The following is an 11853-nucleotide window of genomic DNA, read 5'->3' on the forward strand; positions in this document are numbered from 1 at the left end:
TATAAAAATTAGTTTTGGGATCCGCTCTAACTTTTAAAATTATTTTGAAGACTCGAAAATATTTTTAAGAATGTTTGGAGTAATGCTGATTTAAAAAAATAAATCAGTCCCAATATATTTAGAAAATATCCGAATATTATTATTTAAATAATATTCCCATAAAGAATAATCTTTATAAAAATAATTAAAGTAGAAGTTTTAAAACTCATACTTGAAATGGATATTAAATAACCAAAGATATACTTATACGAAAGTATGATCTTTATTTCAATAATCGAAAATAAGTTTGATTATCGAAACATTATTCTTTAATAAAATAAAGAATATTATTTAGTGAATAAGCGGAGTCATAAGTCATCGAATGAATATTCAAAATAATATTCATTAAATAGAATAAACGGAGTCATAAGTCCTCGAATGAATATTCAAAGTAATATTCATTAAATAAAATAAATTGAGTCATAAGTCCTCGAATGAATATTCAAAGTAATATTCATTAAATAAAATAAACGGAGTCATAAGTCCACGAATGAATATTCAAAATAATATTCATTACATAGAATAAAGTTATCGAATAAAATTTATTCGATTAATTATTTTGAAAACTAAATCAATATATATATATATAATATACTCGGGAACATCGACTCCCGGTTTTAGAAAATATCCACCTTTGGGTCCCCTGTACTAAGGGTATACGCAGCTACTACTTATCTCTAGCATTTGAATCAACAGATAGATATCAAGATTATGAAACAGACATGCATATATTCCATATCAGCATGCTCCAATATATCCCAAGATTTGCTAATTAACCATCATGCATCTATCACAAGATAATGCATATACATATATACATCACAACAACAATATAACGGGTAGAAAACTTGCCTGAGCGACTGGGGGTGATAAAAGGCTTGAGACGAGTCTGGTAACCTATAAACAACATATAAGTTGGAATTAACCCAAAGTCGCTTAAGAATCTATACTTTAACCAATTAGACCCTAACGTTCGCTTTTGCGCCTAACGAGTCACTTAGGTCGCTCGAGTACCCTCGGCTCCACCATTTTTAATAATTTAACCATTAAGCGTTTTAAGGCAATTCTTTTGCGAGTACCCTACCAACTGCCTAATCCACTTTACATAATTGTTTTATAATCCAATTAGTTATTTAAGGGCCTTAACCAAGGTTTCAAAGTAAGGTGAGGGGTAATGTTACATAAAACGGTCGTTTCTCCTAAACCGTACATCGGATTCAAGCGAACCACATATCAAAACGAAGCTCGTAACATGAACTATCTAATCATGGCAATGGTCAAAACCTAGCAGTGAGTTCACGGGTCCTGATGTTAAGAACAAAAGCAGTCTAAAGTAAATCGGGTATTACGACGACTATGTTTACGCGATTACCAAATTTAAACCATTTCAATCAATTCAAAATTCAACCCACAATCACCACTACAACCAAAATTCATCCATTATTTATTACAACAGCCCCAACAACTCAATATTTCCAATTTATACTACTTCTTAATCATGAACTAAGAGCTTACTTAAGTTCATTAACTAATAATCAAGATTTACTACTCCAAAAACATTACAAAACCAACCAATCTCTAAATATTCAATAACCATGCTTCTCATGAATTATACTACTCATAAAAAGCTTCTTAACATTCAATAATTATGTTAGGTTAAGAGATTATACCTTCCTTGTAAGTAGGAGTAACTAATGAGCTTGAAACAACCTTGGAAAATCCTTACTAAAGCTTTATCTAAACAAAAACACAAGATCGAACTTTCAAGTTCTTGAAAAACACTATTCACTCTCTTCTTCCATGAATTATAGGAAGAGATTGTGAAGGAATTTGAAGCTTAGACTTATAGGATATCTATATCTATGTACAAGGAACCTTAGATAATTACCTCACTAATTAACAAAGCTTGGAACTTGAATTTGAGTTTTTCTTTCTTTAAAATAGAGATGAAGCCGAGAGCTTCTTCTTGAAAAGGTGAAGTCAAAATGTTTTTTTGTGATTTGTGATTTGTTTTGTTGGTTGTTTTGTTTTTGTTTTGCTTAATTACCTTTTAACAATGGTAAAATTTATGTGGCTTGAAATCAACCAACAATACCTTCTCCTTTTTGTCATGCTTATGTCATTCTCCTATGTCATCTTCCCACACTTGTCCTCTTCTTGTTGGTGTGGTGACATCATCACCACTAACCTCTTTGACTAGCTCCTAATTACTTGGCTAATGACCGCTGATCTGTTATACGGTTCGCTTAACTTTCATTCTCGTTTATCGTTTGAGGGATCATCCTCGGGATCTTATTACTTGGGTTTCCTTAACCTTTCTCAATACATTATATTCCTTTTATGATTCTCTTGTACTCCTTGAATTTAAATCCTTTTAATCATTTTACCTTATACTCAATTCTTTCTGTATCTGGTGGATTTTTGGGAAAAATCAAAGTGTTCGAATTTGGTTCTGACGATCTTTACATACACTTATATACCATATAGAATACTAACAAGATCTCAGAATATCAATAAAAGAATCCCTACAAGGTGTGGCATGAAAAGTTTTCTTATTCAGCATAATCAGCAAAATCACTATTCATAAGGGTTTCAAAAATTCCAAAAATTGGGGTTATTACACATACTCTGATTTATTTGCTTAATCTAGGTCCTTATTTTCAATCTGATGTTGACAATCTCATGAACTAAAACCTTTGAAAGTAACAATTATTATGACATTTTTTCCTACTTAAACATCTGTTATGTATGGTAAGGTATAGTATGATCATAATCTTTAATAACTTCTAACCACATTCTTTGTATCCTATCCAACTTCTTTTGAATAATGATTAATTTTCAATAATAAAATTTTCATCTCTTATGGAATAAATTACCTTTTTATTAAATTGTCATTATATGATCCAATAGCGTCCAATAACTTCTCGGATAAAGTAACAAACCGGAATAATCCATTACATAATGAACCAAGGATTTTAAACTATCCCTGGTGATTCATAAACTATTTCTAGTACTTTTTTTGCGTGGTCTCAATAAGCCCATATATATATATGTATGTATGTATTTCAAACTTATGATCAACAAAATCTGTTACTCAAGACATATGATTTTGTTTTCTACAATTTATATTTAAAAACTAACTTCTACATATTAGTAAAATAAGTATATGATATAACAATTAATTGACGTAATAATGATATTATTTTACTTATCTCAATGTAATATAAATCTATAATATGAAATTCGTAATTTAACAATTTCAATATATTAATGAAATAATAATAGTATTGTTTTACTTTTCATGTTCATAAATGAACTTGTCATATTCAATTGAGATAAACTTAGGGAGGTACTAGAGATGAACTCGCTGAAATTGGTGCGTGATGAACTCGCCCTATGTGACAATAAATATTTTAAAATTGTTAATATGAAAATTTTAAAATCATCTTTTTAATTAGATTCGAAGTTTTATGAAAACATTTATATGGCATGTGATGCATATTATATATAATAATATTTATTTATTTATATTTTTTACTTATTTATATATATATATGTACCAAATTTATTTTTATGTCACTTATTTTACGTCGGACATAATAAAGACCGACATATATACTAGCAATAAATGAGAGAAAATCTCAAATCGCTTAGGTTTTTAGATAAAATCATAACAAAAACTGAAAGTTTTCGATTTTGAAATCAATCACAACTTAAGCATCGGATGAGTTTCGATTTTAAAAACAATAATTTGATTTGCATTGGTTTGATTTCGGTTACAAAATCGATTAAAATAAAAGAACGCAACGCATAATAGAGAACAAAATAAATAAATAATCTACACTACATGTTTACATCGTCCAAATTCAAAGGTCTACATTTTATATTAAAATAATAAATTCCAAAAATATTAAAAAACTAGTTATTAAATTAAGAAAATAAAAAAACTAGACACCAAGGTAAGTAAAGATTCGTCATTGTCACGCTGTTGAAATAAATGAACAAGAAAATTAATAGTTAAACAAATTGATTATTACCATTATGCCTTAACTATGACTTCAACTTAGGTCCATTCTATAATCAGATCAATACAAACTATTGAGAAAATATATATATTACACCAAAGTAGTATTTTTAAATTTCATGGTGGATTATTATTTAAATCTAATAAAATGCAAAAGTTCAAAATTCAAACTACAATTAGTCAAAGATTGTAGGCAACAACATTACCAGTCACAACGCTGACAAAAATGTTGTACCTCCATAATATATATATATGACTTTTAAAATTTTTTAAAATTACAAAAAATATTTATTTAAAACATCAATTTATGAAGCCCCCAAATCCGCCACCAAATCCGCCATCTTGCGAATCTGATTCTTCACGGTACCATCTGTCGAAACGAGCATTATTAAAATACATTATATTATAAATAAACTACAATGGTCTATCACTCCACACACCTCAGAATCCAATTCACACTCTAACATAATATACATTATAATAAAGTACTAGTACCACCTAATATTGGTTAATTCTAGTCTTGTTATAACTACGTTAAAGCTCGTAACTAGGGAAAGATTATCCAAAATCATGCTAGGTCACAACTAATTAAAACATACCCATGTATTAGTACTTCAATTTGGAAATTATTATTGATTCACATGTCATTTCCAACATTCCTAGTTGTAATTATTATTCATACTCTGATTTATTTGCTTAATCTAGGTCCTTATTTTCAATCTGATGTTGACAATCTCATGAACTAAAACCTTTGAAAGTAACAATTATTATGACATTTTTTCCTACTTAGACATCTGTTATGTATGGTAATGTATAGTACGATCATAATTTTTAATAACTTTTAACCACATTCTTTGTCTCCTATCCAACTTCTTTTGAATAATGATTAATTTTCAATAATAAAATTTTCATCTCTTATGGAATAAATTACCATTTTATAAAATTGTCATTATATGATCCAATAGTGTCCAAAAACTTCTCGGATAAAGTAACAAACCGGAATAATACATTAGATAATGAACCAAGGATTCTAAACTATCCCTGGTGATTCATAAACTATTTCTAGTACTTTTTTTGTGTGGTCTCAATAAGCCCATATATATGTATGTATGTATTTCAAACTTATGATCAACAAAATCTGTTACTCAAAACATATGATCTTGTTTTCTACAATTTATATTTAATAATTAACTTCTACATATTAGTAAAATAAGTATATGATATAACAATTAATTGACGTAATAATGATAATATTTTACTTATCTCAATGTAATATAAATCTATAATATGAAATTCGTAATTTAACAATTTCAATATATTAATGGAATAATAATAGTATTGTTTCGCTTTTCATGTTCATAAATGAACTTGTCATATTTAATTGAGATAAACTTAGGGAGGTAATAGAGATGAACTCGCTGAAATTGGTGCGTGATGAACTCGCCCTCTGTGACAATAAATATTTTAAAATTGTTAATATGAAAATTTTAAAATCATCTTTATAATTAGATTCGAAGTTTTATGAAAACTTTTATATGGCATGTGATGCATATTATATGTAATAATATTTATTTATTTATTTATTTATATTTTTTACTTATTTATATATATATATATGTACCAAATTTATTTTTATGTCACTTATTTTACGTCGGACATAATAAAGACCGACATATATACTAGCAATAAGTGAGAGAAAACCTCGAATCACTTAGGTTTTTAGATAAAATCATAACAAAAACTGAAAGATTTCGATTGAGTAGGGTCTTCTACATAGAAGACTTGCTGAACTTTTGTAGCTAAAATTAAAGGATCATCTTTTTCATATAATTTACTAAAATTCACTCTTGTTAATCCATGACAATCCTTTTCTTTTTGATACCAACAACACCTAAATACGACTACAGCTAGTGCTCCCCAGTAGTCAACCTCAATGATGTCCTCAATTGCGCCATAATAACCAACTTCCCCAACTACTGGATTTTTGTCTTTAACAGTCGTGAAACTAGTGGTTAAAGTAGTGAGGAATATACCACTACTACACCTACTATCTCTCTGCTTGGTGTGAAATCTGAACCCGTTGACAATATAACCCATAAATTGTTTAGCTTCTCGATGAGGCCCTCTTGCCAAAGATGACAATTCCATTGATATGTCATTTTTGTTTTGAACCACCTCTTTTAACCACTTGTGAAATTTAGTTGCATGTGTTCTTTCATTTTTATACTTCTTTATCTTCGCATTTTTTTCAACCAAGCTACGGTGTTCACTGCAATTATAATAACACCAAACTAGCACACGATTATGATGGTTTACAGTTTTATAAAATGTTGATCAACTTTCTTTGTTCCCAGAAACACTTACTTTTTAAGCTTCTCGATTTCTTCGTTGTCGCAGTTGAATAATATGTATCGATGAACCTTAGTCCATACTTTATCTTCTAGGTGTATAGATTTCCCATCTTTTCTTTTACGAGATCCAATAGGATATCCAGCATCTTTGTTACAGTCATTCTGATCACTTCTATTTTTACACTGTTCATCAAAAAATCGAGAACAAAATGTTAAACATTCATCAACCAAGTCCCCTCAGCTATGCACCCCTCTGGCTTGCTCCTATTTCGAACGTAGGATTTCAACTTGCACAAATACCTTTCAACTCCAAACATCCACATTAAGTGCACCGGACCTCCAAATTTGATTTCCTTACACAAGTGAATTGGTAAGTGAACCATTATGTCGAAAAACGCAGGTGAAAAGATCATTTCAAGTTCATAAAGTATCTCAATGATTTCATTTTGTAACTTTTCAACATCTTCTAATTCGATGACTTTGCCACATATACCCCGAAAAAATGCCCCCAACCTCATTAAAGGTATTGCTACCTCAGGTTTTAGAGTTTTAACCACAGAAAATTGTAATAGAAATTGAAGAATAAAATGTGTGTCATGACTTTTTTAACCCGATATCTTCTGCTCATTCATTTGAACACATCGACTAATATTAGAGGCAGATCCGTGGGGTAACTTAGCATTCATCAGACCTGAACAGAAGATTTCTTTTTCTTTTTTGGTCATATCAAAACTAGGTGCCCTAATTTTAACATTTTTTTTATCATCACATCTGACTGGATGAAGACCTTTCCTAATCCCCATTTCTTCTAGATCTTAACGAGCACTAAGATGATCTTTTGTCCTGCCCCCGATATTTAATAAAGTACCCAGAATTTGATTGCAAATGTTCTTTTCAATATGCATCACATCTAGGTTATGCCTTACCATATTACTGCTCCAATATGGTAACTCGAAAAAGATGGACTTTTTCTTCCAAGGGCAATCTGATGAAAAACCCCTATGTTTTTTTCTGTTACTTCCCGAAGTCATTTTCATAGCCACACAAAATATGCTCAACCTCTATTCCTGTTAACAGTTCAGGACTTCCTAGCAATTCTACATCCCCATTGAATCTCCGTCTATCCGACCTCCACTTGTTGTCAGGAGGAAGAAATTTTCTGTGGTTTAAATATACCACCTTTTTGTTATGTTTTAAATATGTTGACAAGGTCTCGTAGTGGCATGAAGGGCAGGCCAGTTTACCTTTCATGCTCCAACCCGATAAAACTGCATATCCCAGAAAGTCACTTATCGTCCATAAGAGGCCTGCGTGGAGCCTAAATATGTTGTCTACCCTTGCATCATAAGTTTCTATCCCAACCTCCCATAATTCTTTCAATTCTTTGATTAACGGCTGCATATAAACATCAATCTTGTTGCCAGGATAAATAGGGCCAGGAATTAAGGTTGAAAGAGTTAAATTTTTAGGTTTCATGATTAACCAAGGGGGAAGGTTGTAATTCACTAGCACAACTGGCCAGGTGCTATGAGAAATATTCATTGACCGATATGGATTAAATACGTTGGCAGCTAATGTTAACCTAACATTTCGCATTTCTGCCCCGAATTCTGGATATTTGGTATCTAGCGACTTCCAGCCCTTGACGTCCGCCGGATGCCTCAACTTGCCATCATTTTTTCTTCCTAACGAATGCCATGTCATTGAGTTAGAATAATCAGAGCTCAGGAACATTCTTTGCAGCCTTGGCTTCAAAGGAAAATACCTCACCACTTTTGCTGTGACTTTATGTTCCTTCGACTTAGATATATCCATATTAGGCCCATTTTTATCTTCAACTACTTTCCACCTAGATGTTTTACACTTTTTACAGATATCCAGCCCCTAATTTTCAGCCCAAAATAGCATGCAGTCATTTGGATATGCATGTATTTTTTGGTAATCAGGACCCAAGTCTTTAATCATAACCTTGGCTGAATTGAAAGATGACGGCACGTTAATGTTGGGAAAAGCCTCCTTTATTAAGCTAAGCAAATCGCTAAATGCCACCTCGCTAAATCCATGAATGCCCTTTAGTTGCTAAAGCCTAACTATGAAACTTATACGAGTAAAATTTTTAGACTCGGGATATAAAGGCTGCCTACCCTCCTTAACAAGCCTATAAAATTTCCTCGCATCAGCATTCATTCCCTTTCTAACTCCGTGTTCACCAGTATCATTACCAGTTCCATATACATTTTGCATCATCACCTCGAACTCATCGCCTAAACCCATACCTATATCAGTATCCATCTCATCCATGTCGCGGATCATGTTTTCTATCCTAAGGGTTGAGACCTCATAAATCCATTCAAGATAATGGGGACAAGGACCATTACATACGAGATGCTCACGTATACCCTTGACATCACTCCAGAAACGATTACTACAGGTTTTACAAGGACACGTTAACTCCTTTCCTACGACATATTTAGAAAATGCTATCGTAACAAAATCTTCCACCCCCTTCCTATATTTATCACTGTACTTAGGAAGAAATATTCATTTCTCTCCTTCAACATCCATTTTCTACATAAATAAATTGGAAAAAAAAATAAAGTATATCAAATACTAACAAAGAGAGAGACAGTAGAGACAGAGCACATATATTACAACATTAACATGCTCTTATCGTACTTAAAATTAAAACTTTAAACCTTAATTCATAGCCACAAGTTTTAAACCTTAATTAATGACAACATTACAACATCAAGCTCAATAGAGATTAACACAAACAAATCCATTTAAAACAACAAACAAATTATACCACAAACAGTCCAACAAAATCATAAATTACCAAATATCTACTTAATTACAAGAATAAATCACAAATATAAGAACAATTTAACAGGCGGGTTATATCACTACAAGGAAACAAGGCTAAATACAACCGCTTAAATACAACCGGGGTCAAATTCAACCCCTTTCGATTGAATTTAAGGGGTGTGGCTAAATTCAACTGCATGCGGTCGTATTTATTTACGGTCGTATTTACGCGGTCGAAATTAGCAACAAATACGACCATATGCGGTTGAATTTAGCAGTACTCCTAAATTCAACCGCATTCGGTCGAATTTAGCCTTACCAAAAAATGGGGGAAATGTTACATTCGACTGTGTACGGTTAAATTTAGCGGTACTCCTAAATTCAGCCGCATCCAGTCGAATTTAGCCTTTCCAAAAAAAATGAGGGAAATTTTCCCGCCAACTAATTTTTTGACACTCCTAAATTCAACTATTTTTTGTCAAATTTGGTATTTTGAAATGGGGGGAAATTTCCTGCACTGTTAAAACATTGGTTGCAAAAGTCGGGGAAATTTTCCATTTTTTTTAAATTGTAATATTAGTAGAAATCAATTATATTTATCTATTATGAATGTATTTGGTTTGCTATTTTAACACTCTACTAGTAGTTTGACCAGTTATTCTTACTGGTGTTTAGTCCCGTACCGCTATTTCGATTTTTTTAAAAATGTTTAAAAATGATCCAACTGTAAGGATGTCAAGATATATATATTTTAGTGATATGATAAAAATTTTACAAAAAAAATAAATGTATCTGGTTTGTTATTTTAACAGTCAACAAGTAGTTTGACGAGTACTTCTTACTAGTGTTTAGTCACATATTGATGTTCAATTTTTTTTAAAAAATATTTATGAATGATCCAACCATAAGGATGTCAAGATATATATATTTTAGTGATATCATAAAAAATTTAGAAAAAAATAAATGTATTTGGTTTGCTATTTTATCAGTCAACTAGTAGTTTGACCAGTTATTCTTACTAGTGTTTTGTCCCGTACCGATATTTTAATTTTTTAAAAAATGTTTATTAATGATCCAACCATAAGGATGCCAAGATATATATATTTTAGTGATATAATAAAAAAATTAGAAAAAAATAAATGCATTTAATTTGATATTTTAACAGTCAACTAGTATTTTTACTAGTACTTCTTACTAGTTTTAGTCCAATATCGATATTTCAATTTTTTAAAAAAATGTTTATGAATGATCCAACCTTAAAAATGTCAATATTTAAATATTTTATTGGTATGATAAAATTTTTAGAAAAAAATAAATGCATTTGGTTTGATATTTTAACAGTCAATTAGGAGTTTGACTAGTAATTTTTACTAGTAATAGTCCCATACCGATGTTTTGATTTTTTAAAAAGTGTTTATGAATGATCTAATCTTACAGATGTTAATATTTATATATTTTAGTGATATGAAAAAAAATTAGAATAAAATAAATGTATTTGGTTTGCTATTTTAACTGCCAAGTAGTAATTTGACCCGTACTTTTTACTAATGTTTAGTCCCATAATGATATTTTGTTTTTTTAAATATGTTTATGCATGATCCAACATTATAGATATTAAGATCTATATATTTTAGTGATATGATAAAAAATATAAAAAATAAATGTATTTTAATCATTAGATCTCGATTATTTTTACAAATAAAGTATAAATAAATATTATTATAAATTTCACCGCACACTCTTGTTAATGGAATTTACCATAAAATTGATCAAAATCATAATTTTAATTTTTTAATAAAATAATTAGTTGTTAAAATAAATTATAATATTATAATATTTTAAGAAAAAGATTAACAAATTACAATATATTTTTAGAGAAATTATTCGGATTTTAATTTTATAACAGAAAATACGTAATATATGAATTTATAAATTAACACTCCTAAATTCAACTGATCGCGGTCGTATTTAGCATGTTCATGTCAGCGATCCGCGTGATTTAGATCAAACGTGCCAAATTCAATCACTAAACTATAATCCAACGGCTGATTTTACTTTTAAAAAAAAACAAAATTCAATATCTTTTTTAAGTTAACACTACTAAAAATAGTAGCTACGACAACGGTGCTTAGACATCGGCGTGTAATGCACCTGATTTTAAAATCCTGTTTAAAATCGGTTTAGAAAAAAGCGATGTTGAATACGAATACTGACATCGGGTTCACATAGTAGGCGTTGTCTATGTTCAGAAATTAAAAAGGCTAAATATATGCTTTTAACTTTGACATCGGCTGATTTTGTGAACTGTTGTCTATGGTCATTTTTTTTAAAAAAAATTATTGTCTTTTCCCCCCACGATTTCAGTACATTTCCCCCCCTTTAATTTTAACAAATTATTCACTTTATCCTTATTCCCCCCTTTTCCAAAATATATTTCACCCTCCCCCGTCTCTCTCCCGTGACCCTCATCTCTCTCGCCGCCTCTTTCTCATATCTCTGACCGCCCCTTTCTCGTCTCTCTCGCCACCTATCTCTCTCTCATCACTCATATGTCCCCTCTTTCTCTCTTAATACTCTCACTCATATATCATCTCTTTCTCTCTTTTGGTATAAACCCTAGTTTAAGCCCCAATT

This window comes from Apium graveolens, chromosome 5 (assembly GCF_009905375.1).
Source record: "Apium graveolens cultivar Ventura chromosome 5, ASM990537v1, whole genome shotgun sequence".
Lineage (NCBI taxonomy): Eukaryota > Viridiplantae > Streptophyta > Magnoliopsida > Apiales > Apiaceae > Apium > Apium graveolens.